This window comes from Chaetura pelagica, unplaced genomic scaffold (genome assembly GCF_000747805.2).
Source record: "Chaetura pelagica isolate M959 unplaced genomic scaffold, ChaPel_1.0 scaffold328, whole genome shotgun sequence".
Classification (NCBI taxonomy): domain Eukaryota; kingdom Metazoa; phylum Chordata; class Aves; order Apodiformes; family Apodidae; genus Chaetura; species Chaetura pelagica.
In genome coordinates, this window is record NW_009954216.1 from 815,649 (window position 1) to 840,220 (window position 24,572).

The following is a 24,572-nucleotide window of genomic DNA, read 5'->3' on the forward strand; positions in this document are numbered from 1 at the left end:
ACTGTAGTGTGTCCAAAATAGGATAGAAAAAAATAGTTTTATTAAAACCAGAAACAAATCCAATCTTCAAAACACTCTCTGAAGCCTATTGCTATGGCCTGCAGATGAAGCACTCTTGAGCATTTTCAGGTCATGAGAGAAGACAGTAACCTGGGAAGAGCCACAGTAAGTTTTCTGTCAGATCAAAAGGGCTCCAGCTTTGAGTTCCCAGGAAAGTCAGTGATAAAAGGGTACTTTTCCTCTCCTGCTTATCCCCAAAACAAAACTGTGCCAGGAAAGTCAGAGAACAGAGGTCATGGGAGCCTGCCATGAGGGGACAAGGTGCCCAGCAATAAGCTTTTCATCATGCAGGAGTCAGGGCTGAGATGACTGAAGATCAGCTGTCGGGTTAGACTTTGCTCGCCCAAGTGAGCAGTGACATGCAGACCAGGGGGTGTTACCTGCTTATCATTCTTCACATCACACAGTGAAACTCTACGTGCACTAATACACTACTTGGTATGAGTTAGAGTCCCTTAGTTTATCTCTTTACCTCCCAGAGACAGGTAGCACATCCTCTTTCCCCACAAAACTGCAACTTTTCCAAACTTCCCACCAACTTTCACTTTCTGTAGCCTCAAGGTCAAGATTACCCTTTATTAAAAAGGAACAAATTTCAATCATTTCCTTCCCATTTCCTTTGGATTAGTGGTTATCGTGTCAATAAGGACAAATGAAACTCACAGGCCAATATAAACTCTCACTGCAGTATAAATGGTACTTTTTTATACAGACTCTCTATGAAATAAAAAGTGACTGATGCCACGATATTTTTTAATTATTTCCTTCATAAACTATCAAATTAAATTTTAAGAAGCTGGAGATATTATCTCTTATTAAATTGAGACTGAGCTCAGAGATCTAATTTTTAATGAAACTTTCCACACCAGAAAGTAATGTAAACTTGTAGTTTTTATCCCTCCCAGCAGCACCTCCCAAAGCTGCTGATCTCCATGTTAGTGCCAGGGACTCCCATTTCACAGGAACCAGTAAGAAGGTGAAGAAATTCAAGAGTCCATCCCAGCTGCTCTACACTCAATGACAGGAGCAATATTTAGCCCTTCTGAGCCACATCATTATTAAAAGCTCCAATATTTTATCTGGGATTTTCTACTCCCTGTATCACAACACACAGCCCCAAAGAGCAGCAGTGAGGGTGTCAGTGACAAGCCCTGCAGCACCAGGTGAGCCACAGCGTGCCTGGGGAAATCATTCATCAGCTCTTAACTGTAAAGTATTTTCACTAATTTAAGCAGCAATGCAGTCCTAATCTAGCCAAGAAGGGAAGCTGGTTTGCCAGTTTTGGGCTTGCAAAATATAGGGATCCAAAACATGGCACATTTTGGGGCCAACCAATAAAATATAAAAACTGCAGAAGTCACTGGATCATATTTTTGGATCATGCCTTAAGGGAAGCAGTAGGAGAAACAGAGATGAAAATGAAGCAGCTGGCAAGAACATGAACAACCATACAGAAGACTATGATAGAGAAGGAGAGAGAAGAGGAAACATTGAAGTTGCCAGGAGAAAAAAGAAAGGAAGAAAGAAATTGAAAAAATAGTCTGTGAAAATGTTCACGATGTATTAATGTAGCAGAGAGAAGGGGAAAATAAACTATAAACCAGTTCCTGCCTCAGGTAGGAGCAGGGTGTACAGGTTATTTAGTTTCTTATTTCAAGCTCTGTCTGTCAGTGTGGTTCTCCATGGCCAGCCCCTGTGGGTCAGCCAGCCCCTGTCCTGCCTCCTCTCTGCCCTTCTGCTCCTCACAGCTGAGCTGTTGGTCAAGATCTGTTTGGTCACCCAGCCACAGTCCCAGAGCTCCACTGCCATGTCCTCCTTTGGGCCAACACCCCCTCAATCAGATCACTAACAAACCAGCACTCATCAAGTCATGGACACGAACAAAAAAAAAATAAATGCTAATTTCTTTGCTCTAAGAGGTAAAATACTGGTGCACTTTTTTTTTTCAAATTTTATTCATGAGCTGATGTGACTTTGGGCAGTTACAAACCAATTTTTCACTGTGCTCTGAACAGATGGTTATTCCAAGAATACCAGCACCCTGGCAGTGTCAAACAGACTTGACCTTCCTAAGCAGCACTGCAGACTTTTTATTACAAGCAAAGAAATAAAGAACCACTTGCATGTTTCCACATTTTTCAGGGTTATCGAGACACAGCCCGTGGCAGGAGACAATGCAGGCACATAGTGCATTCATGGAAAACCTTCAGTTCAGCCTTAGATAAGCACAAATGGCTCCTGGAGTCACTGGGCTATTTTGGTGGTGCCCGGTCAACTCCAAGCTCACATCAGCCCCGACTGCAGCAAAAGAAGAGACATGATGTGATCCCCTCCACACCACCTCCAGCTCCAGCTCACCCTGCCCTAAGGAGAGCTGCTGTGATGGGCTTTGCACACGCCAAAGAACAACCTTCCATCAATCCAGTCTTAAAGGTCAGGGTTGATTCAGCACGATTTCAGTCACAAATAGCTGCAGGCCTTCTCCAGCCCTTGGCCAGCACTGGGACCTTTGCTGATGGTGCCTTCAGAGGAAAGGCAGCTCCTTTTTTTCTGCTTTTCAGTTTCCTCATAGGAATCCTATTTTTAAGATCATTTAAATACCATCTGTGCTTACTTTTCCAGAAGCTATACACACAAAAAAAAACCCAAGTCAATTTTACTGCAGTGTTTTTTGTTAAACCTCTATGTCCTTAATCTCAAGAAAGAAGGAGGCCCCTTCTCTTCCTGGTGACAATTTTGCTTTTTTAGCATACATGAAATATTTTTTACCTGATTTTTGTCTATAAAGAAATAAAGACTTTGGAGGACAATGCTCAGGGAGTAACTCCTGCCAGTAGATCAATACCTCATTATATATTAAACATAAAAGTTAAGCTGTCCTTAGTTTCCAGTTGACAAGGAGCGACATAAATACTCACCCTGTCGTTTGGGGGATTTTGTGCCAGTTACTCACTTGACCTCTTTCTAAGAGCAAATGACAAGGTGTCACCCCTCCAGCCAGCACTGCCTTTTGCCTGTGAGCTACAAAATATTTCAGGGGGCTTTTGAAACAAGCCAGAGAAAGTGAACACAATGTTCTCCTCTGGTATCCCCTTCAATGGCAAAACAAGGATGGCAAGGCAGGTGGAGTCAAACTGCTGCAGCTCTATCCTGTTTACAAGTCAACCACATGTGAAAAGTGGTTGGACTTGAGCAGTCTGACTGTTGCAGCATCACTTCAATGCAGGAGGCAATTACAGACTTAGGAGGTGTGAGCACCTCTGAGCCAAACCCCCTCCATTTTCAAGAACAGCATCTGAAGCAACAGACCATCTTGGAAAAGACAAACCCAGCGCGTTAGTGTAAAGTTGGGTACTCTCTGGTTTTAATGCTATTGAGAACCACTCATCATTCTTCTGACTCAGAGGTTTAGCTAATTCAGACCAAACCTTTGTAACCAGGGAAGCTGCAATGGGAGATGGAAGCTCTGCTCGGGAGGTAAGGAATATGCCTCCAGCAGTACATCTTCACCGTGGGCAGAGGAACCTGTTATCTTCTACGTAAGGCAGAGAAAGAACATTTTTGAAAAACAAAAATCACCTCTGCTGAGGGGCTGTGGAGGGTACAGGGGGGAAATAAAGTGTTCTAGGTTCAGAAACACTTAGCACATCTAACTTCAAAAGTTTCTCATTCTTAAAATGGGAAGGGTAAGGGCAGGATGCACCTTCTCCCCTAGCCACATATTCAAATATGGGATATTCTGGTCCATGTATCTAAACTGGATACCCAAAGCAGTAAAAATGCAGCATCAGCAATCCATGCTGTGCCTAAGCACCAGTGATCTTCCTTTGCTGGTGTCCCCAGTTTACCATCATTTACCACTAAATGCTACTTTCATATTTTAATTGTTTAATGATTGGTGGAAAAGCAGAAAAACGATGAACCTCTCACCCTGTGCGCAGGATAATGAAACCATGGAAGCAATGACCCAAACTCAGCTAAGTGGAAATTTGGCCCTGAAAGGAATTAATTGCATTTTTTTCTGACTTCACTGTTTCACTTCAGCTGTCAGAGCAGCAATATGAAATAACATCCTATATCCCTAGTGCCATCTGCATTACAGTACAAAATCTCCTACCCATCTATGCAAGTGCTCAAAGAACACCTCCAATTTGTCACAATGACCTTCAAAACTTGACAGAAAATCCTGCCAATTATTTATTTTGGATCTCTGTGTATCTTGTGATTATGTATACTTTGCCAATGTCATTCTAAACCTTTTTGTTTGTCTTTCCCGTATTTCTCAAAAAACAAGGTGGAATTGAGAGATTAAAACCTGCCATAGGTTTCTTTTGCACTTTGTGCCACTGCTTTGTATTTTTGAATATTTAAGAAGCACTGGTATGACTGCACTTGGAGAGTCACCAAAAAAAGTCACTGTGAAAAGGCTTTAAACTGGCATGTCTCAGAATATCAATAATCTAGCTGCTTTGTTCAATTCCACTTCTCCCCCCCACACCCTTTTATAACAGAATTTACATTTTAAGGAGAACAACTGCCTTTAAAAACTACATGGTTTTGTTTAATAATCACGTATGATCACCCCATAAACTTCAGTTTTAACCTTTTAAAAACATAACTTTAAAAGAAAAAAAAAATACCAAAAGCCAGAGCTCTGTATTCCCTGAACAAGGTGGTTGCTGGTGCTGTGAGTCAGGAGAGAAGCTCATAAGCCAGTTACTGCAGAGGCTGGTACTGGCACCGAGCCTGTTAGTAAGTCTACTCATGTGTGCTCAGCACCAGCCAGTGACCCCTCTCCTCCCTCTGTGAACATCTGGCCAGCTGCAGGTCCCCCAGCTCTGTGCTGGGGCTCACCTGTGTGCTGGATCACTGCAGTGCCCAGGCAGATGCTGCTCATGCCATTTGCCAGTTCCTTTAGTGAGGATCGATGGGGGTTAGAAGGTGTTCGGGCTTAGGGGAAAAAGCTGTTCAAACCTGTCAGACTCACCAGCTGGTTGCATCCAGCTCCCCACGAGGAATGCCAGCAAGAGCCTCATCTGCTGAGAATATGGACCACAGCAACTTGCTTGGCTCTGCAAGGCATGAGAAAGCAGGTCCCTGAGCTTTAGAAACAAAAGCGACCTGCTCCCAGCACTGAGCACTTTCTAAATTCAGCCACTATTGGGAAATGCAGATTTCACTGCAGGTTTATAAAAAGCTCAGTTTAAATAATAACTTGAAAGCTTCACAGGAGACAGGTTCCTGGGACAATGGGCAGCCTACTGGGATGCTCTTGGAAAGGTCACACCATCAGCAGCTCTCTGTATAAATTTTATGCCTGGAAGCTAATAAACAAAGAAGTGAAGGAAGCAGTCAGTCCGCACCGAGCCTGTTAGTAAGTCTACTCATGTGTGCTCAGCACCAGCCAGTGACCCCTCTCCTCCCTCTGTGAACATCTGGCCAGCTGCAGGTCCCCCAGCTCTGTGCTGGGGCTCACCTGTGTGCTGGATCACTGCAGTGCCCAGGCAGATGCTGCTCATGCCATTTGCCAGTTCCTTTAGTGAGGATCGATGGGGGTTAGAAGGTGTTCGGGCTTAGGGGAAAAAGCTGTTCAAACCTGTCAGACTCACCAGCTGGTTGCATCCAGCTCCCCACGAGGAATGCCAGCAAGAGCCTCATCTGCTGAGAATATGGACCACAGCAACTTGCTTGGCTCTGCAAGGCATGAGAAAGCAGGTCCCTGAGCTTTAGAAACAAAAGCGACCTGCTCCCAGCACTGAGCACTTTCTAAATTCAGCCACTATTGGGAAATGCAGATTTCACTGCAGGTTTATAAAAAGCTCAGTTTAAATAATAACTTGAAAGCTTCACAGGAGACAGGTTCCTGGGACAATGGGCAGCCTACTGGGATGCTCTTGGAAAGGTCACACCATCAGCAGCTCTCTGTATAAATTTTATGCCTGGAAGCTAATAAACAAAGAAGTGAAGGAAGCAGTCAGTCCTGGTCACCAACCAGGAAAACAGACCTCAATCATTGTCAAAAGAATTTTAAAAAATCATTAGTAGGGGCTGTGCTAAGAAACCCATCAGAGAATTCAGCCAACTTGAAGAGCAAATGCAGTCACTGCTGCTTTGCATCAGAATTCTGCATTTGCATTAACAATTCATAAGAGTATTAATAGCTGAGTTAAAAAATAAAACTAAATAAAAAACCCCGTTGGTGTTAACAACTTATTGCAAATGGTTACACTGGGCAACCCCTTCCTGAGAGCTCCTGTAGTGGGTTGGAAATGCAGCACTGTGAGTGCAGTGACAGGAGGGGCTGGTGGCTCAGCTGGTGCAGCGTGTGGTGATGCAGCTCCCAGGGGAGCACCCATGCTGGGTGGCAGGCAGCTTTCCTTGCCAGCAGGACACAGGGAGGTGGGTCCTTGGGTGGGATGGGAATGTCCCCAGCATATGCTTCCCTGCCTTGGTAAAACAAGCAATCCTCTGAGTCTGTATAATCCTGTGGTCACAGAGTCACAGACTGGTTTGGGTTGGAAGGGGCCTTAAAGATCATCTAGTCACAACCCCCTGCACAGGCAGGGACACCTCCCACCAGCCCAGGCTGCTCCAAGCCCCATCCAACCTGCCCTTCAACACTGCCAGGGATGGGGCAGCCACAGCTTCCCTGGAGAGCCTGGGCCAGGGTCTCACCACCCAAACAGTGAAGAATTTCTTCCTAATGTCTAACCTAAATCTCCCTTCCTCCAGTTTAAAGCCATCACCTCTTGTCCTATTGCTACATGTCCTTGGTCCACCCTTCTTTGGGATGAATGGGGCCAAATGCCACGGAGCTGTAAGATATGGTGACTTGACACAACTTATAAAGGGGACATTTGCTGCACAGTCTGAAATGGTTATTGCTCTTTGGCTGGTCAAACATCAAATAAAATTCTCTAACACTGCAAGAAATAAAGCTCTGCAGAGTGACACTGACACATGCTGGACCCTGCAGCTGGCCAGCATGGCTGGGACAGTGTGAGCTCCTCCAGCTCCCACTCCCCAAGAACCTTTTGAGAAATAAAGGCTGCAAATGTCAAACACATAGGAGAAACTGGTCATTTCCTCAAAAGACAATATATAAAGGAAAAAAAAAAGGTGGTATTTTTCAAATTAATTGTGCTCTACAAATCATCTCCTGACTCATATCCCTCAAGATCTCAGTGGTGTGGATGCGTGACTTCCTGCCCCCGCTGCACCAAGGCCTGCCCTGCCTCCGAGTGCCTCCGAGCTTCCACCATATTCAACAGATCCACAGGAAGGACAGATGGGAGATGGGTTTTGGGACTGTTCACACCACTCAGCAGTATATTTGGACTTTACCTTGGCATACATCAGGATAATGCAACATCAGTCTCATGGGAAGTGCCTGAGATTTATTTTCTGTGTGTCTGAAGGCAGCGTGATTGCTCGCTCTGGGAGGTGCTCTGTGTCACACCCAAAGACAAGCAGTGCAGATGAATTTTGACTTCAGGCAGTTAGTTTGAAGGCTAAAAGATAACTTTGTGAATAAAAGGTGAACTTTGATACAACTATTTAATGTCTCATCTGTTTACTAAGAAAATTAGAAAAGGTAGAGAAGAACAGTGGTCTGTGAAACAAGCAGAGACCTCCTGGACGTGAAAGTGTCCTGCTTTGTTCTGGTTGACTTCTCATAGACTGTCTTCTATATTTATTCTTTTTTGTTCATTTGATTGTTGTTATAAATGCATGCTATTGACAGCAATTTCTAGGAACAAGTTAGAGCACTCCCAAACACTGTAAACAATTTCTATACTCAGCTCTTTCCATGGCACCACAATGTTCTCCTTTGATTACAAGACCTCTAAGGTTTGAAACAGAAGTTTCTCTAGAGTAGAACTTACTCCAGCTGCACAAAACTGCTCCAGATACAAGAATCCACACATTCCCACTCCCTAACAAGACCTGCATCACCAGCAGTGCAGTAGGGCAGCTAAATAACCAACAGTTAGAACACTGCAGGATCTACAGTTTTCTAATTGAACGCCCTAAGATACAACTAAGCCATAAAATTAGGAGTATGCTTGGAATAAAGAGATAAAGAGATACCTTTGAATAAAATATATTCTCATTAGAGGAAACAATGACTGCTACAAAAAGAAATCACTGAGATAATTTTGTGACTGGCAATTTTTAACTAAAGACAGTTGTATGCAAATTAAGGAGAGCAAATCCCTAAAGAAGTAATAAAGACTGGCTTAACAGTCCTCATTTCCACAATATAAGTGCTTGGGATGCTATGTTATAATTGGTGCCACATGGTGCCTTTTAAAGCTTCTTGCATATGTTTTTCAAAGTAAGAACTTTACCAAAAACCCACAAGACACAAAACCCCAAAACTCAACTGCACAAAAAGCCACAACAAAAGGAATCAACAAAAGAAAATTTAGCTTTTGAGACATTTCACAGGATGCAACTTTTCTTAACTCACAAATTGCATCGCTTAAGAACGGTTTCCAAACGTGCATTAAGATGTTATTCAAGCACTCTAGACCTAAGAACACAGAACCATTTGGTTGGAAAGGACCTTCAAGATCGTTGAGTCCAACCATTAATCCAGCACTGCCAACTCCACCACTAAACCCTGTCTCTCAGCACCACACCTACACATTTTCTAAATTCCCCTGGGATGGTGACTCCACCAGTGCCCTGGGCAGCCTGTGCCAGGGCCTGACAATCCCTTTGGGGAATAAATTGTTCCTAATATCTAATTTGAACCTCCCCTGGTACAATTTGAGGCCATTTCCTCTTGTTCTATCCCTTTGGAGAAGAAGCCAACATCCACCTTCCTACAACTTCCCTCAGGTTAGTTGTAGAGAGCAAGAAGGTCTCCAAGCAAAGGGCTCAGCTGCATCCCACCCTGATCAGCCCACACTGCCCAACTGCACTTCAAAGTTATTCTCATTTTTTTAATATATATAATCAACATGCATATTTATTCTCCAACTGCCATAAAGCACTAATGAATTTACTAACCACCTGGAAATTAACTGTGGTGCTTTGATGTTCCACGTCTCAAACCAGCGTGGTTGTCTCAGGTACTCTGTGCTCTTGGCATGGGGAAGAATTCATCTTTATTGCACAGCTCACCAGCTTCAGGTCAATTACTTTAGCAATTTACCACTGGAAATAGGACCTTTGGGAATGGTAGAAATATTTTCTGTGTTTTTCTCAAGTTCACCTTCCAGTTTAAGAAAAGGCAGCTCCTGATTTTCGTAGAACCACAGAAGGGTTCGGGTGGGAAACCAGCCAACCAGTCCAAGCCCCTGCAGTGAGCAGGGACATCTACAACCAGATCAGGTTGCCCAGAGTCCCATCCAGCTGGAATGGTTCCAGGGATGGGGCATCCACCACTTCTCTGGGCAACCTGATGCAACTCTGATCCAACAATGCAACTCTGCCACCAGTGCTGGATCTCTCTTTTACTGGAATGTCCTTGGCAGGAACCTTGAACACTCACTGCAGTGGCAAAGCCAAGCCCAGCCCACGCAGGAGACCATTAGGAGACAAAGGAAAAATTGCCAATTTTTTTTTTTTTAACCAAAGCTTTACTTTTTAAGCAGTGTCAAACTCCCATCTAAATTTAAAGCACTTGTAAGCTCATTTCTAAGCTTTAGACGTTCTTGGGAGCAGCAGATACACAAACCATTCAATACAAAATTATTTTTAATAATTAATAATGGGTGAAGGTTTCAGAAGGAGGGCGGATTTTTTCTGTTTTAAATGAAATTTTGCCTGATTAATGGTGTTATCTGGGAGGAGATGGCAACCTTTGTTGGTTTTGCTTTTCAGGTTCCTTCAAACAGGTGATATACCTTATCTATTAAGCAGCAATCATTGGCTTAGTTTTTGGCACTGGTGGCTGCATGTCAATGTCTTTTTATCAGAATAATGTGAACTGGAAAACACTGAAAACACATTCAGTAAAACACTTGAGAAAACTCTTAGTGCACATTGAGACAGTGAATTTAAATACCTCACTCCTCCAATTTACTGTAAAGTTTATTTTAAAGTTAGCAGTCTATTTTGAGTTATGATTAATGGTTTTGAAAAGGCTTTCTTCAGCTGCACGTACCAACAAAGGATTTAGAATTAATTCACATCTTCTAACTTCTTCCTTAATGGATTTTTAAGGTCCACTGCAAAGAATCAATCAATACCAGGCTGAAAGATCTGGCGTGTAATGCATCCTGCAGTGTCAGAAGGCTGCTGTGTGAGGCAGGGTGAGTGATGAGAGGCTGAATTAATTTGAATTATTTGCAGTTATTAAGAAAAGCAAAATAATCATTTGCATTCATATCATCAGGATATAAAGATAGCAACTCCCTCTGACTTCAAAAAATAAAATAAAATAAAATACCAGAAGTCTTTTTTCTTAGTATTCAGAAAAGTGTTGTATGAGCTGTCCCCAAAAAACTTCAGTGCTAAAGTATTGAATAATTCCTTGTTAGGAAACATTTCATTTTCAGGGCATTATTTTTAGGACAAAGTGATAGTTGCACATTAATTCTGTACCTTGCATGACTGCACACAACACCGATGTAACTAGCAAGTAGAACAAGTGAATTAAAGTATTTCCATGTATTTTCTCTTCTTATTTTTTCCTGCTATTGGTTGTTTTCTGTAAGTGATAGCACTTTTTGGTAATTCAGTTTAATCATTTGTTCCATAAATCATTTGAAAGCCTTAAAATATGCCCAGCTGTGACGTGCACAGGGAAGCTGCCACCAACTGAGCTCCAACAGGCCCAGGGCAGCTGTGAAGATTTTTCCTGAGTAGACAAGCAAACGTGGGGAATTCCACCAGAGAGGGAAAGGCAAGTTGTCAATGCCTTTTTACACCTCCGTTCTCTGGAAACTGGAACTTCTTTACATGTTCCAAATACCAAAAGAAATAACAAATTATCACATCAATGGCACCAGTCCAAATAACAAGATCACTGGCCAGAACAAAGTCAGCAAATTTGTAAAATCCTGAAAAATAATCAGGTTCTAAAATAACAAAAATTTCTTACTGGCTCACTGAAAAATAAGATTTTTGGCACCCATTCCTGCAGCAATTTATAAAACAGTCACTGATCTCAGAATATTTACAGCATCTAAATATCATATAATTTATTCCTTTCTGTGCTGACCTGCACACTTGTCCACTTCTTAAAATTAATTCAATATCTTAATATCAGATTTGTTAAGGAGAATGAGGAAACAGAAAAAGGGCCTTGTACTGCAGCCTTCACTGGCCAGTTTGTTCTCTCTCCCCATCCAGGCTGCACTTCCCCCTCTTTTGTCTACGATGCATTAAAAAATCTGTGTAGGTCCTATAGCTCTTAAGCAGAAGATAGGTAGGTGATACATCAAGAGCACAGGAACCTATTAAAACCAAAAGGTGCTTATCAAGCAGGACTAATCTTGACTCTTACACAAGCTCTGTTTTTCTCCATCACTCTGTTATTTATACGGTGACATTAGTATAAAGGATTTGGTGGGAAATCATAAGAGCATTTCACAGAGAGGAGCTGAGACAAGTAATACTGCAATAAAAATTCATCATATTTTGCTTCCTTAGCTATTCCTGTCACTCGGGCAGAACTTTCACCCCGATACTTCAGCAAATAAAAATTCACGCATCAGTTTTTGCTGAAAGGATCATATAGCATAAAATTAGACTTTAGGAAAAAAAGAAATAAATTATCTGTTTTCCTGCTGTTTGTACTCATCTATGTTGGAGATTATCATTAAACCACCCTTCAATACAGATACCCCATAGGCATTTGGGAAATGTGTTTTGGAAGGAGTCTGCACGTCTCAAACAGCACTCTGGTTACTTTACAGAAGATTAATTGTCTATCGTGTTTATGTAAATAGGAAAGTGAAGATTCCTGTGCATCCTTATCCATAAATTAAAACCAATGCTTTCCTACAGTTATGGCTGTAAAGGGGAAACAGACCTTGACTAGATGTAATGAGCCATTTGTGTTTGCCATAACTATAATTTACTACTACTGCTTGAAGAACCATCAGTCCTTGTTTAGTCTGTTAAGTGACAATAAGTGCGGCTAAAATAAATTCTAATGAACACTCTGGGGTCACCTTACTGAATTTATGGGGCATAATATGGTACTGTTAGAAACAACTGGAATCCTTGGTGATGCAGGCAATAGCTGGAGCCACTGGCTTGACTCTTCAGGCCACGCATCTGTATATAGAGGCTGGCCCTTGAGGTGGCTGTTGGAAGGATGACCTCTGGCTGAGCATTGGCTCTCTGGAAAGCACCGTGCAAGGTAATTGGAGTGAGCACTCACAAAGGATGGCAAATGAATCATGAAGCTGCTGGTATCTCATCTCAGAGAGGTATATTCAGCAATAATGGAGTTGATGGGCAGTGCAGGGGCCTGTCAGGGGCAGGAGGCTGGTCCCCAGACAGTCCTCTTCATCCTTGCAACATGTAGTATGTGACTGCTCTTTCTGTAACGAGGTGAACTCCAAAACAACCCTGGAGGGCAAGATCAGAGATGGCTACAAGAATGATCAGCATGATAAAACACATGGTGGGCCAGTCAGGTCCACAAAGAGACTGACACTAAACCATGGGGACACTTACAGAATCATATAGAATCACTAAGGTTGGAAGGGACCTTAAAGATCACCAAGTTCCCACCCCCTTGCCATAAGCAGGGAACCCAACCACTAGACCAGGTTGCACAAAACCTCATCCAACCTGGCCTTAAAAACCTCCAGGGATGGGGCATCAACAACCTCCCTGGGAAACCCATTCCAGTTCCTCACCACCCTTAGAGTGAAGAATTTCTTCCTAATATCTAACCTAGATCTCCCCTCTCTCAGTTTAAAACCATCACCCCTTGTCCTATCAGTATCTTCTCTAATGAAAAGCCCCTCCCCAGCTTTCCTGTAGACCCCTTTCAAGTATGGAAGAGGTCACAAGAACTGTCCTGTCCTCTTCATTCTCCCACCAGGATGTCAACTTATCTTTCCTGAAAGATAACTTTTTGGAGGGAAAAATGTGCCTTAAAAATTCCAAGGAATTGTTTGAAAAGTTGATAATTTTTTAGCATTTCCTAGTAAATGGAATAAAGAGGAAAAAAGGGAGAAGAAAAAACAAACAGAAAAAATAAAAATAATATTTTTTCAGAAAATATTAAGCAAGAAAGCACAGGTTTTCTTGATAGCTGTCATGGGAAAATTATTCCAGTGATTGAAAATCAAACACAACCTTCTCCTTTGTTGCCCTATTTACATACACATACACAGTGGATCTTCTCATAACATATTTCACTGAACAAAATAATCACATGCATGCAGTACATAAAATGCTCCACAGTTTGTTGCCAGGAAAATACTCAATACATGAGGGATGCTCCTACAGAATCATAACAGACTGTAATTTCTTCTGTGCTTTGGGATAGCAGTTCCTCCTTCCAGCAGTGGCCAGGACGGACAGGAGCACTTGGAGAAAACTCCAGTGGCCTTCCTGTGCCTGACTCACTTCAGGAAAGATGCTGCCATGAAAAACTTGTTCAACCCAGCAAGGAACTGTGCTGTAGCGCTCAGGAGATGGTGACGTTGAGGAGTGTCACATGGGAGATGTTCTGCTCCAGCACTGAGGCTGCTGTGACCACTGTGCAAGGAGGAGGAACAACATCATCTGTGCCCAGTCCAGGGCTGACAGAGGCCACTTAGCACCAGCAAAACAGCCTTTTGGAAGACCTCCATTTCAAGCAGATCTCTCCAAAGATTGGGCTATCTACTGTCTGCAACTTCTCTTCCAAAAAATGTGCTGAGCAGAAGTTAACAAGTGCATCTCACAACCATCTTCTGAGCCAAAGATGGCCAATAAAGAAACAGCAGCCCTGCCTTAGATCACAGTGCTGAAAAATGAGGAGTGAAATCCAAAATTCAATTTCAGTAAGTGAAAAAATCCTATTGACTTTCATGAGTCAAGACAGTCTATATACAGAGATAATGGCAAGGCTTGTTGTTCTCTCTTACTGTCTGGGCCACAATCTGTTCCCAGGAGATGTAAGGACATTTTGCTTTTCAATTAAAATAATGTACTTACATAACATGACTGCTTTTCACTCTGCTGTGCCTGATCTTCACTTCAGGAGCTTATCACTTGTGATCCAGGCTTCTTTATCAACCTTTGTAACTTATTCCAAGGGATTCTGACAGAATTTCAATACAGAACCAGGGTGGTGCTTTAGAAATGCTTCTCCAGCCCCATTCTGTAGATGGTGGAGATTGTTGTTTTCCTTCCCCTTCCTGAAACAAAAAATATAAAAAATGCTTGAATACGACTTTTAATCTATTTTGGGGGGAAATAGAAGTCTGGGCTCTCTACAGTGCTGAAAGACTGATCTTGAAACAATGACAGTGAATTATTCTGCTGTTAGGGGTTTAGGGAAATAATACACAGTTAAACGTGCTTCACATTAATTTCATTATGACTCATGCTCTCATATTTATTAAAAATAATATTAAAACTACTTCCTAGTTATTTAATACTTTTCCTCTTTAAAGTACTTTTTAGACATTAGATAATTAGTTTAATGACTTGTGATATTTCAAGTGGGGCTCTCCTAGGCAAAGCTGAAAAAAGGCTTTTCTTCAGAGCAAGAAAAAGAGTATTTCCAGATGTGTTTTGCACAAGTGTGGTCTCTCAAAGGCAGGTCAACACCTCCAGCATCATTAGTCTCTTCAGAGGAGCAAGGGTGAAACCAGGGCCATGTCTTTTTGGTCCCTGAATGTCATTCTGAAGCAGCAGAGTGAAGCAAATGCTTTGCTCAGAGTACAGAGCAGCACTTGCAACCTTCACCTCCTCGAGACACGGCTACGGCAAGATTTCCCACTTTGGGAATACACTTGGGCACAGCTACAAGACCAAAAAGCCCAACAAAATTATCAGAAAGCTGCTAATCACTGAGAGCTCCTTAAAGGCTCAGCTCCCTCCCCACTACCTGCAATGTGCCTTCCTTCCCTGAGCAGTGGCTGGGGAAATGCCACCCGGCCCCCTCTCCAGGGAGGGATCACATCACTTCCCTCTGTTGATTCCAGCAATGTTTTCCAGGGATATAAGGACAACTGATGGGCTTCAGCTGCTCCTCAGGGCAGGAGCTGGAGCAGGAGCCAGGCTGGCCAGACACACCAGTAAGCTCTCCCAGACCACAGCTGGGAAACTGGGGCTGCACAATCCCAGCTCATGTGCAACACTTCCCAGGAATGTAGGATTGCATCAAACTGGAATGAATGGTTCTAACCACGTAATATTGCACAGAGCAGCCACAATGCAATCCCTTGTAAAACTACCTTCACCTGTGTTGGTAACAACAAGGTGACATTTATGAAACTAATAAACTGTTAATTCCATTATGCTTTATTGCAATTCCTCCAATGTGAGCTCTGTAATACTTTCATTTACTGAAACCATTTGAGTCATTTAAACATCATTAAACCATGAAGGAATTAGTGCTCCCCTGCAGAGACAGGTGTACAGTCAGGAAGCCACCTCAGCTTCTGCTGGGGAAGGGAGTCCCTGCTCTTCCCTAGAGCTGTGAGCTGTTACCTACAGCACAGGGAGGGGGTCTGGAGACTCCAGCCAGATGTTGGCAAACGAGCAGAGTGAGGGAAATGATGCAAACAGCCAGGGATCAGCCAGCACAGCTGGGTGCCACCCACCAGGGAGGTGACACTTTAGAAGCGCCAGGAGTCTGTCAAGAAAATTGTAACCTAAGTGCATTTGAGACATGGATGGTGTATTCCAAACGTTTCTTGTAAAAAAGGATTGGATGTTAAAGAAAAATTTTCAGTGGAAAAAAAGATCTCCTGCTAAGAGCTACATTGGTCAAAACCCAGATCTAAGTTAAGTGTCTTTGTAAAAACACAAACAAACCAACAACAAACCAAACACTAAACACAAACCAGTCACATTGCACCAGGTCTGTGGGCAATTTCTCACTGTGTATGCAAAGGGAAGGCTTTTTTTCAAACAAGCTGTTACTTCAGAAAAGGTGAAATTTGGCTTTAAACTAAGGCCCACTCCATAAAGTATGAAGAGCATGTGCTTTAGGAACATCAGAAAAGGTGAAATTTGGCTTTAAACATAAAGTATGAAGAGCATGTGCTTTAGGAACTGGATTCAAGTGCCCAGTTGGTTGAAATATAAACCTTTCATTCAGGCAAGCCTCTTGAATGGAAATCAGAATTACCATGAACTTGTTCTAATGGGGTTTACTCCTGTCCTTGGTCTCTCTCCTGATTCACAGACCCCCTGGCACGTGGACAGCAGCACAGGGGGTGATGTCTGGTGTCAGGGACCAAACTCTGCAGCAAGGCACACTGGCACCACTGGAGTAACTGGTATAAGCCACCTCAGGACTGCACTATGGATGAACTATTCCAACTGGGATCTCCTTATAAAATACCCTCTGAAAGGGTCCTACAGCACACTATGTTCCCATGTGTTTCTATAATACATAACAACAATTCAAACTCCCTCTTGGGCATCCCCCCCTTCATCTCAGTCACAGTCCGACTGCAAATCAATTGGCAGCAGAAAAATTTCCAGGTATCCTTCACATAGAAGTGATCTGCTGAGAGAGTATTTTGGCAAGTCAATCGAAATCTCAGTGTGCTAATTCTTTTTCCCCATTGTGAAGTGGCAGCAGCAGTGGCACAGGACATGAAGGAGCCTCCTTGGTGCTTCCATTCCTCTGATCAAACAAACAGAAAGATTTCAGCTGGCTTCTGTCGAGGAGCATTTGACTCCTCAACAGTTTTACTCCTCTGCAAATATATTTTCCGAGTGGGAAATAAAATAAAATGAGGCACTTCTAGAAAGCAACCATTTAGGATTGTCTACTTTCCTTATTGTTCCCAGCACTGAAGGCACTGGCAGCACCAACCCAAGGGAGAACCCAGCGTTTCCAACAGCATCCCACAACTCTGCCCAGCCCAGGGCATCCCCGCCCTCTCCAGCTCCTCAGAGCAGCTGTGGGGGGGAAATCCAAGGCTTTTTGGTACAAAATCTGTGTTTCTAGATAAGTTCCAGTCTCCAGCTTTTAAAAATGAACACTATTATTTGTTAAAAATGTCTTGCGGCTGCAATTTATTTTGATACCAGGGGGTTCCCTTGAAGGTCCATGAAATCTCAGTGGCTGTAGCACCAATGCTACTGGAAGTCCCTGTTACTAGAACCAAAGTTACATCAGGAACATCACAGGGCTGCTGTGCTGAACTATTTTCTCTACACACAAACAGCGCTTGGTGCAATCAGAGACCCAGAAGGGCTGGGGGGTGCTCAGGAGAGCTGACAGCAGCACAACACACACCTTCACCCTGCTGCAGCTCACCAGTGTGTCACCCAACACTGTCCCCAGCCTTTCTTCACAAACCTTGGCAGGGCTCTACCAGCCTCTGGCACTTGCCCACACTCAGTCCACCCCTTGCTCACACACTGCTGAGCAGCCACATGAACTGTTTCTCATAATACTCCTATTTTGATGCCTCATTAGGCTTCTGTCCCCATTGCCCACCCAAAATTTCTTTCAGAGCCCATTAACACAAAAGCCCTGTTTCCCTCCCCTTTATCAATGACCTCCTTGATCTTTCCAAGGGGAAACATCTGTTTTGCAGCAGAGTTCCCAAGGAATCATTTGCACACACTGTACACACCTTCTCCCAGCCCTTTATCTTGCTCACACATCACTTGCTGAGCCGCAGGAAGAAGGAGCAACAGGACCTATAAATTCAGAGCTCAACCCTTGCTTTCACCGTGGCAAAGGACAAAGAAACAACAAAGTCCTTGCTCGTCCTAAGAAGTCACCAGTGACGGTCTGCACTGACACTGCCTCCCTGCAACAACGGGGAGGGAACTGACAAGTGCAGTGAGGGATTCAGGCACAGGGAAAACCAGCATTCCTTTGACAACTCCCCAGACCCACAGTTCCTCTATTTTTGTAATTTTTCACTTGCCAAAGGCTCCAGAAGCCCTTGCTCTCTGAACACCTGCCTGGAAATCACTTTGAACTAGTGCATCTAACAGGTCATTTGTGCAGTATCAGTATTTCCCAAAACCTGACTCAGTGCCTTGAAATGAAAATAATGAACTATGACTCTTAACAGCAACTCTCAGCATCACTAGTTTGCAGTATCATTTCTTTGGACACTTCTGGTACCTGCAAGCTTTTCATTCTGCATATCTTAATTAGTGCAATCAGACTTGAACGTAGGGTACTGGAAGATTCACAAAATAATGACAAAATTATCACTACATGATCAAAAGCCTAAAACACAAGCCATAGCCTCGAGCTACAGTGGCAGGCAACTACAAAATCACCAGACATGTACTCATCCTGCAATTAATTAATCTCAGACCTGGCTCTGAAGTCAGTAACCAGGAGTAAGATCACGCTGAACATGAAAGAGATTATTTTGGATTAGAAGTTGAGGCTGCTGTGCCCCCTTGGCCTTGGCTAATATTAAACATGAAAGCTGCAATGCAAATGAGAAGGTTAATTTGAAGAAGTCTGTTTCAGTGCCTCCTGGGATGTAGATCTATTACTTTTACCCCTTCGGGTTTGTTCCCGGGCATTAATAGTTGTCTCTTCTTTTCCACTACAGAAATTCCATCAGACTAAGACCCAAGTTATTTTTTTAGGCCTGTATCAACACATTTTTGTTTCATTATTTTAACAACATATTCCTGGACCATCATTGTGGTTTTGGCACCACCACAGTATCAGTAATATGGAAGCCCTCATTTTTAGGCCTCTGTGAACTGCCATAATGAACCACTTCTTCTATGAAATGAAGAACATATCAAACTAGCCAAAAGCCATTCTGCTCATCATGGATGCTCTAGCATCTATTGCTACCAATTATGTGAAGCTAAACCTCAGCAACACAGGGCAAATACCAACCATGTGAGAAATTAGATCGTGAAGCAACATTTTTGCTTCAATGAGCCCCAAGTCACTAATGAGATTCCATCTCCTCAGAGAAGCCCACTGCTGGCACAACCACAGAGGGAACCTCAGCTGGAAATACCTCTCCTCACTTCCTGCCTTTTGATGAGGTTTTATTCTGCCCATGGCTCCTTGGTATAATCTCAGAGACACATGAATCCAGCTATTTAGCACATGAAGGATGGTGAATGATGCACAGTGCCCTTTAGCAAGGAGGATTTATAGAGCTGTCACCTGAACAGGAACCCAGCTGGAGAGGGAAGGCAGCTCAGGAGGAGGGGACCAGCAGATCCCAGCACCCCAGGCAGCCTCAGAAGGGGTAAACACAGCTCCCTGGACTGGCTCCTACCCCAGGTGAGGTTCTGACCATCCCATCAGTGCTACAGCTTCAGCCACTCTGTGGGGACAATTGCTGGGCACCAAGGTACCCAGCAAGAGGAACCAGGGGAAAGCAGCTGAGGCTGTGGCAGAAGCATGTGAGCCTCAGCTCCCAGGAGGATGCCCTCTCCATAACTCCCCAAAGCCACATGTGTCCAGGGATGTTTCAAAGCAGAATCTGCACTTTGCTGTGAAGAAAGGCTACAGCATCCCCCTGCCCTTCTCCCAGAAACTGCTGAGTTACCAAACTGCTAATTGCTCCCTGCTCATTACTACTGAAGATAGCTAAAAACTACAGGAACATGAACTGCATCATTGAAGCAAGTGCCTGTGGAAGCTGGGCTACACAAACCCTATTTTACAGTCAGCTATTTGAAAATGGGTCCAAAGAGTTTCTCCCCATGCTAGAACAAGTGGGTGGGAAGTTTGCTTCATGGATTATGGTAGATAATCCCTCATCCCCAAAACTGTCTTCAGTTCTTGGTCACCAAAATGATGGGCTCACCCAAACTCCACAGACAGAGTTTGGTAATTACTTTGCTCGGCTAACAAGGTGAAGCAGCATATGGAGAAACCTCTCCAAAAGCTCTCCCAGGCAGACAAATGAGAAATTACCTCCAGATGAAATAAGACGTGGGCATCCTCCTTCCATGACAGAAACCACCCGAAGGACAGTGGATGTGTGAGAAGGCAAAACCAGCACCTGGTTGAACATCTGGGGCCATTCCAGTGTAACTTAGGAGAGTGTGAAGGGAAAGGATGTCCTGGAGGTGAGGAAGGTTCCAGTTGTCCCACACCAGAGTTCTCCTCCAGGACTTTTCTCCCTATTTGAAGAAAATGAGACAGAATTTTCCCCTGTAACTCAGCAAGGCACATTCTGTTCCACTTCAAAACCCTGCACCACCCCTCCCTCCTTCCCAGTGTTGATACTGATCTGAAAATATTTAAATGAAAAAATAATATAATCATGCTCCTTTCTTGTCTTCTATGTTTGTGTTCTCAGGCTTTTAGAGGAAATTTTTAGATATATCAAAGTATCTGGAAATATACTAATTATTTCAATGGAAAGGAAGAATTTCACATGATGATATGATCCCAACTGGTGAAGTAAACATAATTACCAGTATTACTAGAAAACAAAATCAGCAACACTTCAAGGCTCCGTGGGCTTTAGATAGCAAATATTTTACAGTTGATCATGCATAGTGAAAGGCTACTCATTGTTCTTGTAAGTAAAGCTGCACCAATTTAACAAGCAATATAAGTGACCTTGTGTGTCTCCATCAGTGAGAAAACCTCAGAGTGAACAAAAATACACCAGATTTTATAGTTTGGATATTTTGACTTGATTGTGACCTGCTTTGAAATCCTGCAGCTGTGTTTTCTTTTCTTAGTTTTTCAAGCAAGCTCTGAGTGTCACAAACCTTGGGTATGGATGTTAAAAAACTAAGAGAGAAAAATAAAGGATTTCAGTGATTTCATTTTCTTCTGAAAATCCCATATTTTAGTGAACTGCAGGGATATCACCGGGACCTTTTTTTTACTTCTGTGAGCTTGTAAAGATTTGGTGTTTCTTCTCTGCAAGGGTTGTTATATATTTCAGAATTATATTTACTTGTGGGATTTCCACGAGCACCTCCTGGGGTGACAGGATCTTCATTTCCCATCTCTGAAATAGCAGTGCTACCTCTCAAAAATGTCATGGTGAAGAGCAGCTCCTGCTCTGATCAAGGGAAAATGCCTTTCCACTGACCACAGAACTGCAGGATCAAACCAGGTGAGAAGCCCACAGGGTGCTGAGCCTGTGATCAGCACCGCTCCCCACCCTGGGGACAGGAGGTGACTGCAGGAGGATGGAGCATCTCCTCTGCCTTCCCCCTGCTCAGCAGGACCTGCCGCCACTGACACTCAGTCTATTACATTTGGAACCCCTGACAAAACATTTCCTGCAACGTTAAAATAACTGACAGGGATAATACAGAGAGAAAGAAGCCAAGGAGAGGCAGCCCCTGCTGAGTGACAACCACGCGCTGGCAGCCTCGGCAGGGAGCTCAGCCCTTCCCGCGCCACAACCCGACCTGTCCCCAAAGCTCTGTCACCACAAAGCCAAACTGATGTCCCCTAAGGACACAGAGCTGACAAAAAAAAAAATTAATAAAAAATTTAAAAATCTCTTTTTGCTAATAATACCCTGTACTTTGGACAAAACAGGCAATCACAGTTTTCCCCCTTTGGCTGTTGCAAGCGTTCGATGGCCTTTGGTGTGTCACTGCCCACCGTGTTCCTTAAGGCAAAATCCAAAGAGAAAATTAAATAATAATTAAAGGAAAACCTTTTAAACCTCAATTCCCGCATTCCACATTTTTGGCCCTTCTTCTGTGTACATGTCTTAAGTTTTCTCTGCCATGGCTTCTTCTTACCAGTATACTTCAGGTTTAGCATTAGGTGATGAAGCATAAAACACTCTTTAAACACTCTAATTTCAAGAGCAAGCAAAGAACATTGCATTTATCTTCACTAACCTTGAATATGCCTGTCACATCTAATGAAAAAAGTGATTGAAGGGACTTATTTTAGCTTACTATCCCAAGGCCCCCATAAAAGCTGAATGATAATTTAATTAGTTTCCTTTCTGGTGATTAACTAGGAATTTCTGATCATTTAATCTGAATGCACTTTGATTCATTAAGTATCTGGTTTCATTCTTTTTATGAGGTTATTAAATAATACTGCCCAGGTAACCACAGTTGTTGGCATGCAGGACCACTAAGTGTTTTGTATGAATCAGATAGAAAATATGCCCGATGTGAGCTGGATTCCCAAACCTATTTGGGACTCACCTGACTAGATGATAAATTAGCAGTTAATTTATTCTGACAGAACTTGCAGAGCATGAGGCAGATGCTGTGAGGAGGAAAATCGGTGCAGACCTGTGAGTGTGGTTGGTACCTCCTGCAGAGCCACCACTGCCAGCCTGACCCAGGGTGACAGGGAGGGGACCAAGGTTTGCACCCAACCAGCCGTGAAGACTAAAGCAAAACCCCAGGGGTTAAAGCTCTGGGGATACTGGAGAGCAGCCCAAATGGGAGCTCTCCTGCTCCAGTAACATTTCTCCTGACCACAGCAAGTGGCTCAGCCCCTGGTGTCATTTCCCCCTTCAGTACCAGGGCAGCAGTAACAGCTCCCTCAGCTCATAAAGGGTGATTAAATAAATCTGTTAAAGTGCTATGAAGACTTAGAGTGCTATACACTTAACTTTTTATTTAGATTTAAAGGATATTAGAAAGGCCTGTACATGCTCTCCAGGCAGCCATACAAAAAGGAAACTTACAAGCCATTAAAATGTTGCTTAGCAGCATAATGTAATAAGAAATGTTAAATTATCAGCCATCCAATACTGCAGCAAAATATGTTTCATCAACTCCACCCAAAAGTTTCCCCTTGCAGGTCTAACAAACAGCATGAATGAAAAGCAGGTTGGAAGGCAGAGATGAAGGTCAGCCTCTCCTTTATCACATAGTTGAAAATAAAATGGAAGTATCTGTGTCAGACAAAAGATATCAGGCCAAGCTTCCAAGCACAGACACACTGCTATTCATGTGTATCCATTATGCCAGCACAGTAAGATAGGATTTGGTTCCTTCTATAAAAAGAAAAAAAATCCAGCAGCTGAATGGGGCCTCAGTTCTCTTTTCTTTAATTCCCAGGTAAAATGGATCTAAGGATGCCTGACCATGTTGAATGGTTTCCAGGGACATACTCTAATTCTAGAGGTAAATGGCACCCCAGGCATGCCAACTGCCAGCCCTAGGTAGCCAAAATCCAGGTCCAAGGCTGCTTCCCTCCCAGGCCTCACCAATTCTAAGACTGCTTTATTCATCACAATAGATCTTTGGGATTCTAAGCCACCTTTTCCCCCATCCCCCAACAACTGCATAGAACAGAAACTAGATTTTATCTCTAAGTGGAAGCCAAAACACCTGTATAACTTCAGATTTTACAGGACTATGACAAAAATCTTTCCACTCTGGCAGGTTGGGAAATAACACTGGGCTTTGAGACCAGGCTGGTCTCCCCTGTTGCCAACCCAGCCTTGCATCCCAGCAGGAGCCAGTTGCCCCCCAGGAGCCAGATTGCACAGGCTGCATTTGTTACTCTCACCGATAATTAATCCATTTATCTGCCTGAAATCATATGAAAGGCAACGGAGCAACTCAAAGGGAAAGGTGACAGCCTTACACCAGCAGATCATGAAGTGTTTTAATTTTCCTGAAGCACAGCTTCCTAAATCAAGGTTTCCCTCTCTGGTGCTGGAAATGCAAGCAAGACAAATCTGCATGAGGCACAAAAGGAAAACTGACAACAAGTAAGGAATGTGTCCTACTTCTACAGCCTGATATACAGCCCAACCTGACAGCACAGTTTGCCATAAAACCAATTCATTCTGTAACACTATTACTTGTCATGATGAAGAGCCAGGATTTTGTTATTTCAGAGGAAGTCTGGCTTTTTTAATTATATTGAATGCTTTTCAGAGGATAATGTAAAAGGTGTTATAATTCTAATTGTGTATCAAGAACAAGTGTCATGATAGTAAAGATGTATCAGCTGATAATCAGTAGAACAATGGAAAGATGGGAGTGCAAAGAAAAGCCTGCAATTATTCAATGTAAGCCAAGATAGTTAATCATTTTGTTGGACTGGGAAGAGATTGCTGTTTGGAATTTTAAAGCAAGTTACTGTCTATCCTTTTTGTAATGTGTCACTTCGTAGGAAAGGAGCCACAAGTTATTATTATCGTCTCTGCAAATGAAGTTAAAACCAAGTATAAATCCAACCATATTCCCAGAGCAAGTGTTAGCAGGTCATCAGCAAGTTCTTCAAGGAAGGGCCCCAAGGATGAACCACACCTACCAACTGCATTCACAGCTTCCAGCTGCACAACGAGGTTGTGATGACTAAGCAAAGGGTGATATTCACAGGGCTGAGTTAGATCGTTGTATCCACTGAATTAGGTGAGGAACCAGCTGCTCTTGCTGACTGCCTCAAAGAACTAAAATAAAACAGATCCCCTTGGGAGGCAGTAGTCTCAGCCTTTGAGAACAGGCATTTT